The following is a 12,695-nucleotide window of genomic DNA, read 5'->3' on the forward strand; positions in this document are numbered from 1 at the left end:
TGATGACTAAAAGCAAATTAATTCCATGACCGTAATGTCTGCTCGGAAAACTCTGTGCACTGAAAACGAGCCCTCGTGTGGCAAAAAAAAAATATCAGGCGCTCATATAAAATAAGTAAACATACCGCACGCGCTCAGAAAGTTCTAAACGTGTGCGATAAATTTGAAAAAATATGTACATCTGGTCAAAAATAAAACCTCTGAGCCAGGCAGTGAGCTAGTTGGCTGTTTGATGTTCGGAAGAACCAGAGAGCAAGCACACATGTTAAGACAATAATTCGCAGATGGAACATCTCAGGTTCCTTCAAATTTTCAACAACACAGCAGAGAAAAGGGGTGAGGTAGAGGAGAAGAGGTAAGGGACGCTCATGCGCAATAAGAGCGGTCCCGCCATGCATCGGATTGAGCTCGACCATAAGACGCTTCACATCTAAAAACGGGCATAACAGGCTCAAAGAGGGAGAGATTTCCTAATTAACTGCAAGGCAATAAGATGAACCGTAATACGGCAGCTTGAGTCAGGATAGACTCGATTCAAGGCCATGCTGCAAACTCTCACAATATTGCTGCTGTCTAGAACCTTATACAGTTAAACCCCTTTAAAGAGGCATGCTCTGGGCAGCAATTCTTGCCTTTTATATGAGATGTCTCTTAAGAGCAGGGTACCTCAAATGCATTTTCTTATCAACCTGTATTTCACTGTAGGCCCACTGGTGTCTCTTATACCCATCTGTCTTTTATATCAGTGTCTCTTATAAAGAGGTTCGACTGTATCTAGCTATTCCCCTTTCAACCCCTGGACCTGCTCCGTGCCCGTAAATATGTTCTCCAACTGGATACACGGGCTCTTATCCCACTTACTGTCTGCTCTTTCTTTTTTCGTCTTACTATAATCCGACAAATTATGCAGTAAAACCCAGATAAGTCGGACTTCACGGGAGGGGAGAGAATGTCCGAATCAACCACGAGGATACGAATTATCGCGAGTATACGAACAAAGCACTTGAAAAATGTCTCCTACACCATCAGACTTTTATTTCTTAAGAAAGTCTGTGATCGCGGTTTGCTTCACGGGCGCAATGTGCGACGAAGTTACAATTTTGCCAAGTTCCTGCCGGTGGCTTAGTCTGCGCACACTGCCCGAGGAAAGCATGCATATGTCCTCCAAAACGGCCAACGCATGCGCAGCCTCCGTCATTGTGTGGCGTGGACGCTCCACAGCATCACTTACGTCCTCATCAGCCGATTCCCCTTCGCCGTCCAAGACTTCGGCCACGATATCGCTGCCGGTCACTGTGCCGGCCACGGCAACATCGCTGTCAACTGCGAAGTAATCACCAAGGGGCACATCAGCTGGCATGATGCTCACATAGCGGCCGTCCTGCTGTTCGCCGGTTTCCTCATCGGCCACCACACCCGGATCAGCAGCCTCGTGAACGAAGCCGCTATGCCTAAAGCAGTTTGTGACTTCTGCAGGCGGTGTGTTGTTCCACATGTATGTCAGCATGTGGATTGAGCTTAGCAGGCTTACTTCGTACTGCATGCGTGACTCCATGCAGAGTAACATCCGCTTGAGTACCTGCCGTCGATAGCGGCTTTTCACGAACTGTATGATTCCCTGGTCACTCGGCTGCAGGGAAAACATTGTGTTCGGAGGCAGGTATAGCAGTTAATGTTCTCGAGCCCGGACACCTTTGTGTGCGCACTACAGTTGTCTAGCACGAACAACACCTTCCGAGCCTTGGCCGCAAAACGGCGGTCAAGCTGATGCAGCCTGGCTTGAAAGAGTTCGGCAGTCATCAAGCTTTTCTGTTGAACCGGTAGTCGATAGGCAGCTGCTTAATATTGTTAAAACATCTTGGCTTCACAGCCTTCCCGTTCAACAGCAGCGGCAGCAGCTCTGTGCCGGTCATGTTAGCAGCCAGAAGAACTGTCACGCGCTCTTTATACTTTATTTTCCACCGAGGCACGGATCCCCCTTAAACGCGATTGTCTTGTCAGGCACAGGCTTATAGAACAGCGCTGTCTGACCAGCGTTGAAAATGTTGCACGGCTCGTACATAGAAAGGCGCGCCGATAGTCCAGGCCGCCAGTCTTGCACAACACTTTTGTCAACCGCACCTCGTTCACCACACACGTTGCGGAACACCAGCTCGTGTCGCATCTGAAGCGGTTAAACCAGCCTTCCAACGTACTGAAGGAGTCAATGTTCACAATCATCGCAAACTTCTCTGCTTGTGCGTAGATAAGGGGGCCGCTCAAGGCAAAATGCACATCGCGCGAAACTACAATCCAGCGCAACAGCGCTTCTTCCAGTTTGGGATGCGCTGCCGTTCGAAGCCTCTTCCTTTGGTCGCCAAACATGTCCCCGTCATACGCTTGCATAATCTGCTCTTCGTTCTTCACGGAAGTGCTCAGCGTGCTTTTCCTCACATTGACCTTTTTCATGACTTTTTTTCGAGATGCTCCCGCTTGCAATGCCTTCAATAATTTTACCTTCGCAGACAAATCCTTTGCTTCGTACTTCGCCCTCTTCACTGCGGGAGTCGGGGCGGTCCGCAGGAGACTGAGGGGAAGCCATCTTGGCGCCGCTCACGCGGTGGTCACGCGCATGTAGAAGACAACACAAACAAACACACAAAAAACGCACGGTGATAAAAACGAAATAAATACCGGCGAACTTCTCAGAAAACAGCAACCAGTAAGACTGCAGATGGCACTGATTACATACAGATAAATGATTTAAAGCACACTAGAGCTGAGCAGTTCAACTCAAGCGTCACGCAAACGTGTTCGACGCGCCAAAAAAAAAAAAAGGATAGCCAAATCCGTGGGTTGCTTGTTGCTGATAACAGTAGCGATGCACTGCCTTCCATTTGGTTGTTTAAAAACCACCATGTGTGTGTGTGTGTGTGTGTGTGTGTGTTTTGGGGGGGGGGGGGGGGCCTCCGAGATGCACCGCCCATGGATGAAGTTTTAAATCTCAAAGGCTGCAATCCGATCCCAAAGTTGTTTGTTGCTTTTTTACGAAAAACAAACGCTGCACGATCTCTAAGGCAATGTACAAGATGTTCACCCATAAAGGCCCAGTGTACTACAGAAAGTGCACCAACATTTGATTAGGTACTCTTCAGACCAAAAAAAAAAAAAACTGTACACTTTAGCTGAATCTTACACTTTGCAGCCATTTTGCTCCTTCTAAAGCACAATCATTTCATTTTTTCTAGCCACCCTAACACGTAGGAACACGGAAGAAGGCACGGAGGAAGTTCCGTGTTCCTCCGTGTGTTCGCTAAACTACTATTCTAGCCACTGTAGCTAAACAGCGGCGGTATAGTGACGGTTTGTGGTGGTGCCAACGCGTGTTTTAGACTTCGTTGACGGATTTTCAGGCTCTGAAAATGCATCGAAATATTAAAGATTGGGTTTACTGCAGTGCGGAGGAACATGAGCGTCGCCATTGCTCGATAGCAATGGCAATGAGACTGCCCTGCCTTTACTACTGGCTTGCTTTCGAGCCGCAGACGATCCGAAGCTGGAGCTCAATCGCTCAGTTCCTTGTTTTCTTCACGCAGCTGCTGGTTGCAACCGCGGAACGATGCTTTTTCCGATGATTTTCATTATGTTCGCGCTTGGCCAGTGTGAAAACTGATCAGAGCGGCTGCTCGTCCGCATTATCAAGAAAATCATCTAGCCGCAAGTGATGGATGATAGGAATGGCATAGAATAATGCAAAAGTCTTTGCTCCGCGATACCCTGCCTCCATCTCGGCGTTGTCGGATACCTTTGACGGCGGACACCTGCTGGTGTTAACGTGTTAATGCAACTGTTTGGTTCGTTCACGAAGGCGGTTTTAGGCGTTGTTTTAGCGTGCTTTTCACCATGGCCTCGCTATGCATGGGTGACAATCACGTCGTGACGCTGCTGGAAAAGACTAGGAAGCAACAGACACTTTTTGAATTTTGAGAATAAACGTTCCGTTGTTTTGCTAGCTCAGATCAGCTATATAATTTTACTACAACGAAATTTTTTGCGCGCGCCGTCAGTTTCATTGTAGTGAGGTTCGACTGTATAGATGTTCACTGCTGCCATTCTGCTGCATGATCGGAAGACACTATCCCCCCTGCACCCTCAGTACACACGCCTACGGTCACAAGTGCACATTTTGCCTGCCATTATCATCTGTCTGCACGCATATTCGTACAAGAAGCTGGTTTACTGTCAATCACAAAAGTAATAAATGGTGCGGCGTAAAATGAGGCATTGCACTTTGCAAAAAGCCTTTGTGCTTTGCAAATTTTAGATGCCAAGATGATTTTGCTATTAGTTTGGCAAGGGCCTGGTGCGTTTGTTATTCTCAAAGTAAGTCAGCTTGCCCATTCTATGGCAAAAGCCTGGCGTACTTTTTCAAGTACAGTATCATAAATCCTGAAGAAATAAATGTAACTCCATGAAAACTCACAGCTGTAGGTATTTACTGAAGCTTGATAAATATGTATACAAACCTTCAGTGAAATCCAGCCAACAGTTCTTGCATGGGCCTTAATAGCTATACTATACTGTACACATAACTAGATTGCTGCCCAGGTTGACGATTAAAAGCAAATTCCATTCCATAACCGTCACGTTTGCTAAAACTCTGTGCATAGAAAAAAAAACCTTGAGCGGAAAAAATTTGTTCAGGCGCTCATATAGAATAAGCAAACATATTTACCCCATGCACAAGGGTATTCTGAATGCATGCGGTAAATATAAAAAAGTAGATCTGGCCAAAATAAAACGTCTCGGCAAGTTGGCTGTTCGACATTCGGAAGAACCAGGAAGGAAACTCACGAGTTAAAATTAACCGCACCTGAACGTTTGAAGGAGCCCGCAATTGTCCGATAACACAGCCAAACCTGCTATGAAACGTAGAAATTGTTCCTTCTCGCAGCATCCGTGTAAAAGGAGACTGTGGGAGCCCGGCCGGTTCAGCCACTTGGGTACATTCTAGTTAAATATAACGGCTACAGCCTAGACCGCTCAGTATGTGGATTGGATTACATTAGATTGACATGGACTGCTGTATTCACTATTGATTTGCATCCTCACCTAATTCGCACACCTCCAAAATATACTTATCAGCCGAAAAGAATAACTACCACTTGCATATTCTGTGCCCCTTGCCTTGACAATGACTAACGACAATGTCACAAGAACGAAGCCATACAGCAAAATCTTCTTTTTTAGGGGCGAAGCTCCTTAAAGCGGCACTCGTTCATCCCTCGTAGTCGTAGTGTGTAACAAGTGTTACATTTTGACCTGTAAGGTGGTGCCGGTGGGAGATTTCTCTTGTGCTTTGTTGAACAGTAAAAAGTTCGCGGCGTACGCGTTAACAAAAAGCCGAATGCTCCTGTCTCTCATTCCCCATTAGCAGCCGTTGGCGTGTTCCAGTAGGAAACGTTAGTAGAAGTAGAAGTGTTAAAAGCCGATTTCTGCTGTCTCTCATTCCCAGTACCAGCCATTGTTTACCTCCAAGGTAGTGCCTGATGAGATTTATCCTGTGCATGATTAAACAATAAAAAATTTTTTGTTCAAAGCGCCATTGATTGATGAAATAACCTAACGAAAGACGCCAGACGTTTCTAAAGAAAAATAAAAAGAAGACGCCAGCTGCTTAACGAAAGACGCCAGGTGTTTTCTAAAGCAATGGTTTTATAATCAAAACCATATCAATACAGGTTTGTAGTTGCTGATGCTCGTTGCCGTCGGCGCGCGCTCGCAGACAGGACCCTGAAGTGAGATCGCGCGAAGCAGAAGCGCGCCAAGAAGCTGCGCGACGTCGCCGCCAAGGTCCTGCTGTACGGTAACAAGAAGCCACACCAGCAAGGCAGCGTCGGCAAGATCCTGCTGTACGGGAACAAGAAGCCACATCAACAAGGCAGCGGTCATAATGAAAGGACAACGGAAACCAGCAATAAAAGTTTGCTAAAACGTTTAATCAAAGTCTTTTTTTATCGGGCGAATTAACGGAAGAAAACTTCACGGTATTACTTCCAGGAGCTTCGCCCAATCTCATCATCATTCACCTCGTGGATCTGCCGTCAATTTTTTTTTCTCTTCCTCGACGAACACATGCGTGTTGGTGTTTCATTTCTTTGGACTTTGACACTTAAAGCACGATGGAAGTTCTTAGATGCCTGCAATGAAAACTTAGGGTAGTGTTTAAAGAGCTGACATTTGCGGAATATGATGGCAAGAAGGAATCTGTCAGGTCAGAACAGCTACCTCGAACCCATAGATGAATCAACGTTACTTGAACCAGGTCAGTTTCGCAGCTCCCCGCGCGCGCCGGCACGAGCGGCTGACGCGTGAACTAATGGCGCTGCTGTTTCGTCTTGCTTAAGGCCCCTGTACAGGGGCCTTAGTCTTGCTTCACATACCATGCCGCGCGTTGCCGCTTAGACACGACAACACGTTTTCGGCGCTCGGTTGCTGCTTCGCACCATTATTTAGTGAACTGTCGTTCCTTACGAAAGAGTTTTAACATGTGACAAGAGCGCCAATAAACAATGCCTTATTGTTGTGCCCCGGGCCGCAAAAGCGGCTACGGATATGACATTGATCATCATTTCTTTGAGCCACCCTGGGATCGCGATGAGTTTAACAAAAGCCACCCGCATGCTCCCGCAGAAAGAAGTCGAGTAAATGCGTCACAGAGTGAGGGGGGGGGGTATCGCGTGTATGTTGCGTAATTGGGTATTGTTATTTCATCTTATTTACGGAATGATGAAGAAGCGCGTCCTTCAAGGAGTGTTTGGAGGCTGATGTTGGGCTGTGCCCCACTACTAGTTGAAGGTACTATTGCTTCCAGCGCATCTACTCGAGTCAAGCAAAGCGTAGCCAGAAATTTTTTTTCGAGGGGGAATTGGGCGAGAGGCACCTGTTTCATTTCGGGCAAGGCACCCCCTTGAAATGGTCATTTGTTATTCTCTATGCTATTGCGAAAAAAATTTCCAGGGGGGGGCATGGACCCGGTGTGCTACCTCCTGGCTATGTCTGGCATGGACCCAAACTGCACTCTGTGTAACGAACCGGAAACGGTTGGACATACTGTGAGTGAGTGCTGGGATCAGATATTCTTTTGGGATGTGGTACAAAAGACCCTGAAGAAATATCTGCCGATAACACCTCATGGCATACGTTATATTTCAATACAGAATGAGGGTGGTGTTCCATATAATATGACGTGATTACTGGGCCTTTCCAGTCTCTGGATAAAAAGCATGGCTGTGAGCCACATGGATCCTAAAACAAAATCGGCACGGGAAACTTCATTGAATGCGTAATATGTGCGCAAGATAGATCGAACGTTTATATAACCTCAAAATTGTATGCAGGTGTTTGATGAGTTAGTGAAAATGAACCGTTGTTAAACCGTCAAAGTGGTGCGAGTAGACCAATATGGTTTTTATGAATATGTATTCATTTATTTCTCAATAAAAAGGTTCTAAAAAGCACACGCGTGGCTGTGTAGTAGAACTCCCGCTCTCCCCGCAAACTGCCCGGGTTCGACCTCCACTCAGACCTTTTCAGACCCCCACTCAGACCTTTTCCAGTCGCGCCCAAGATGATTATTTTTCGCTCATTACCAACGAAATCGACGCCGACGCGAGAATTTCTGCGAAACGAACTCTTCAACGCTGTCGCGTTAAAAATGGGCACAGATGCTGTGCCGCAAGGATGGGCGGCTGACTCACAAGTCCGCTATATGTGAGTGACATTTTGAGGTAGACGATAATGTCAAATATCATAAGTACATTATAAATGGGAAATTAAATACTTCCACCTCGAGGAAAATGGGCGCTAGAGCCAAAGACATTACCTCGCTTTTTTCCCGGTCTGCCAGAGTGCATATCGAAGGCACATGTGACAACAAGAACAAGGAGGTCACACCACACACACACACGCACACACACACGCGCTAGGGATGAGCTCATGCTCATCCCTAGGGAAGTCATGGTCATGGAGTCGGTCGAGTGATTTTAGCGACGACGCATCTCCGGGCAGATCAGACGTCGCGTCAGCTACACCGTTCGCGCTCAATGAAGCGATGAAGTTCTCGTTGCCTTCCGCGTGCAGGAGCCAAAAATTAATCGATGATGCCGTGTCAGGGATAACGTGTGGTGTTTTTCTACTGCAGAAATCTTGCACCAAGAGCTGCTACTACAAAAAACTGCTATTGTGGAACGAGTTGGTAGCTCTAGATTGTGCCCACAACTATTAGTGTTCATCGTAAACACTGTACAGTGTTTACAAAGCGGCCTAATAGCTTTCTCTGCCTGTCCTACGGAGGCCACTGCTAGCCAGAAAGCCTTCAAAGGTGGTGAAAAACAGAAAACAAAAGGTCCGCAACCTATCGAAGAGGTTTGCCCGTGCGGCTGCCTCAAAAAGGAAGAAACATAAGGAGATCCTGGCTCTTGAGCGAAAGCTTTCCGCAGTTTCAAATGAGGGAATCGAAAATACCCTTGCTGAGCTTCCTCATTTGCTAAGGCTTTCATTTATGACATCACTAATGTAACGAGTGTTTGGCAATAACCCAGCGAAATTATTCGAGAAAGATCGCTAATACTTTAGCCATCTTTCGCGCAAGAGTTGGCATGATAACTACAGTTTTTTAATGCCCTCATGAGAGAATTCTCTCGCGAGAAAGATGGCTGCTAACTACACAATATAAAAAAATGCCACCTTGAGCAAACTGTATTTCTAAAAAGTGTTTTCATTATAGCGCAGTGGACATTTGGCTGGGAAATTTTGCAGGCCGACGAACACTGGAAAGAACGTGAATGATGCACAGCTGATTACAAAATAAACTACGCTTAAGATGAGCCACCAATATAGAAGGACGATCGCATACTAACAACTCGTCCTGTGTACTTCTATTCTGGTGTCTTGTGTTTCGAGCACTCTATTTTTATAATGTATTGCGAACTAGCGCCCAACACAAGCTTCTCGGGCACAGCCGATTCCGCCCGAAAACAGCATTCCGGGCACTGTTTGTAAATAAATAAGTAAAGAAATAAATAATAATTAGTTTCCTGATTGGAAAGGCTCCTGACTTTTAGTGGTGATTATGAAACAGATGTTTTACAGATTTTGTTTTTGAAGTACTTGAGTTTACCACTCAAGTGTCAATGGCGAATCACGACTGACGAGAGCTGCGACGAAAATGCGAATAACTCACGCTGCAGCAGACGACGTGCGCGGCTTGAAGCAAAATGGCACAGCAGCGCCACTAGTTCTCGCGTCGGCCACCACGGCCACTTCAGAGAGCGCGCGCTTACAGGGAGCTCCAAAACTGAGCTGGTTCTAGTAACGTTGAGATGAATCACGAATGCCAGTGTGTCAACATCATTAAGATACTTCCCTTATACTTACATACATTTACGTATGGATGCAATGCTAAAAAATAATCATAACTTTAAGAACGCCGCGCCTCTCGAGCTAGCATCAGCTGCGCAAGAGGCGCGGCGTGGTGCTCGAGAAATGATGATGATGATGATCGTGCCCTACAGGTACAAGAATATGAAGGAGGTGTCCTCACCCGCATTTTCTCTTTGTGCGCTTTCTTACTTACCAAACGACGTGTCGCTTGCTGGTAAGAATGGTGTTTACGGATTGCGAAATTGTACTTCAATACGTTAAAATAGTTTTGCTATTTAACGTTACTTTAGATACGCTGTGCCTTTTTCATGGCTCTCGCATGAGGTTCCGAAACATCAGTAAGCTTTGTGTTCTTTTTGTTGGTGTATCTTTTCGCATTTGCACTGAGAAGTGACAGCTTTGCACGGCCTTTTCTTTTTTCAACCTCTTCTAGCTGCTCACTGTAGTAAGCCAAAGGAGCAACATTTTAAGCTTCAATCAATGGTAATGCTTATTTTTGTGATGGACGCATAATGCTTATTTTTGTGACGGACGCACAGATTGCCATCAGTTTCCACGACCTGGCCAGGTTTTTCAGAAATTCTCTTACTTTTCCAAAGTGTTCAGATTTCGTGATTTTTCCAAGATGGTAGGCACCCCGACTCGTACTTGTCCAAACATGAAATGCCATTATTCCATCATAAATATCTCAAAACCATTCCTATATTTAATCTTTTTCGCTGAGACTCATGTAGACTTCTTACTCTCCAAGAAAGGATAAGGCCCTCCCATCAAAAACATTCAAACAGAAATCTACTGAGCTTGGAAATGTTTATAAGTACTATTTTGAGGGGCATTACTAGGCATATCTTGAAAAAGAGGTTCGCATGGCAGGCTAGAATTCCCAGATAAGTCGTTGGGATCGAAAACATGGCAAAAAGAACAAACTTTTTTAATGGCATGGTTGGCTTCTACAAGTGTTGTTCTATACATCTGCAAATTTTCATGCTCTAGTGAGCAATAATTTTATTTAAAATATCATTTTCATGGCCCACATTCTTGGTGCTATAGTTTATATATCTCAAAAACAAAACAACTTACAGGTGAAGAAATGTAATTAAAAAATCAGCGAGAAAAGCGGCACAAACGTGCAGTTCCATCAACTGACGGAGAAATAAGAACAAGAATGTCAGAAATGAGTCCCTCTCCTTAAACAGGCTAACCTTGTGGTTTATTATTTCCAACATTTGTGATGTACAAGACAAGGCACAATTTTTAAGATACATAACGATTTTCACTGATAAATTTCCACAGAAATTGCAGTACTCACATAGGCAAACATTTATTGCATGTTTTATAAATCAAATAGTATTTTTAACTTTCACTCACCACACAGACAATGCTCCAGCTGCCACTTAGCAAACAATGCAATTGCGATCTGCCAAGCACTGTGTCAGGCCTGTTAACACCTCCTGCCGGTAGGGCAGCAACATGTCTTCCTCGATGCTGGAAAGTCTGAGCAAGCATTCAGGAGCAGACTGGCGGACCTCCTGTAAATAATGCAACATGCGGGTATGTTTTTCACTCCTCAATTTACAGGTCCTGTGCTAAACACTGGCAGCCAATTTCCAAACGCTGTCTTTTCCGGTCAGAATATTACTTGGCTACTTAAAATACGCCTGTCCTGCCTGTCCTGAAACATTATCGAAACACACTAACATTATACCATTCAGTACTAGTGTAGGCACATACAGTATATTTGCTAGCTATTCTGATACTGCATTGCCAAGTATCAATGTGGTGCTTGGTCTCGCTTACTTCAGAAGCACCTTGATATGAACTCGCCAAGAGCCTGCTAGTTCAGCACAACAAACATGCAACAGCAGCAGGCTACAACTCTTCTCACCATTGAAAATGATGACATGGCCAGCTGCAGCAGCTGTGGCAAGACTGAGCCAAGGCAGGAAGCCATCAGCCCTACATTTTCTGTAAGGCATGAGAGCACGCATTCATGTATTATGGATCCCTCTGCACTGTTCGGGGCAGTCAACAAGATTGGTAGGATCTGTGGAAATAAAATGCAATGAAAAGTATGCATGTAAGAGCAATTCCTTGTGCAACGCTATGTAGTATTTACTACACTGTTTGAAAGGCACTGATGCTCATACGTTTCATTATGAAGTCATTCTGCAGCAGCTAAATGCTCTGAATACGGAAAAAAAGAAGAGCCCCCGCAGTAGAAGTGCATGGCCCTACTAAGTACCTGTTACAAGAAACAATAGCAGGGCCTAAGGCATGATAACAAGTTGCACTGATATTGACAGCCTAACACTGACTAGCACTCGGCACTTGCAAAGTAGTGTGAAGGCACCTGCATGCATTTCAAACATGACAATGTGAAAATACAGTAAAAGCTTGTTAATTCGGATTTGATGGGACATACCAGAAAACATGTCCAAATTATTCATTAGTCAAAGTATCAAGAGAACAACAAACAAGTGTCTGAATTTTCTTTAATATGTAGATCCAGTACTTGCTTTATTTAGGAACAGTGTATAATAAACCACAATTTTTGTCATTCACGATTTCATTCACAATGTGACCGCGGCTCAAGACGCCCGTGTCTCTAGCCTGAAAATGCTCTGAACCCATTCTTTATTACGAAGCACTACCACCAAAACAACCGGGCACATGTGATAATTTTTTCCCCGGAACAAACGAGCAGGAGCCGACTGCTCATTCATCAAAATGTAGCAAGTTTTATGCCACCATATCGAATAGCCGTACGTCTTCATCTTCAATAGCTTCCATCGCACCTAAATTTCATGAGGTTGTGCACACACTGCCCGAAGTCGAAACAGATAATTTAGACTGTGCTCACTGAAGACATGAAGACAAAGTCATGACATCCACGCAGTTCAAAAGGCGTGCACCTAGGCCTACACCTTAAGTAGGAACTAAGCTTCTGAGTATCGCAACTGCTGGTAAATAAACCTGGCTCACTAATACGCAATCATGGATGGCAACTACGCACTTTCGAAGGCACATGGCGAAAATGAAACTGCCACTTCTTGCAGCTTTGAGCCCAGCCGCTATCGATGTCATCACAGATAGCAACCATGCAGTTCACAAGCACCAAACACATAAAAACAAGAACAAATTCGGCAGGAGTATGGGCAAGCACTTTGGGAATCGATGTTACGCAAAGCATGTGGAGGGAAAGAGACTGTTTTGTAACTTTTTACCGAGTGAAAAGTTACAAAATGACGTTAAAGGTATGTACAAATACTGTA

General features: G+C 45.1%; 1 protein-coding gene across 4 annotated transcripts in view; it reads right to left on the reverse strand.

Annotated features, from left to right (window-relative positions):
* Positions 1-5,676: 5,676 nt before the first annotated feature.
* LOC119172137 (uncharacterized) overlaps positions 5,677-12,695 on the reverse strand; it is a 102,603-nt gene continuing 95,584 nt past the window's right edge. For 2 of the 4 annotated variants that reach the window (XM_075893057.1, XM_075893058.1), the window contains 3 exons: positions 11,309-11,388; positions 10,792-10,952; positions 5,677-5,889 (listed from right to left, as the gene is read on the reverse strand). The gene's annotated coding sequence lies outside the window, so the exon portion shown is untranslated. Of the gene's footprint in view, positions 5,890-10,791; positions 10,953-11,308; positions 11,468-12,695 lie in introns of all 4 variants that reach the window. The other 2 variants (XM_075893056.1, XM_037423150.2) reach the window with 1 other exon arrangement.

The sequence above is a fragment of the Rhipicephalus microplus genome, chromosome 4 (genome assembly GCF_043290135.1).
Source record: "Rhipicephalus microplus isolate Deutch F79 chromosome 4, USDA_Rmic, whole genome shotgun sequence".
NCBI lineage: Eukaryota > Metazoa > Arthropoda > Arachnida > Ixodida > Ixodidae > Rhipicephalus > Rhipicephalus microplus.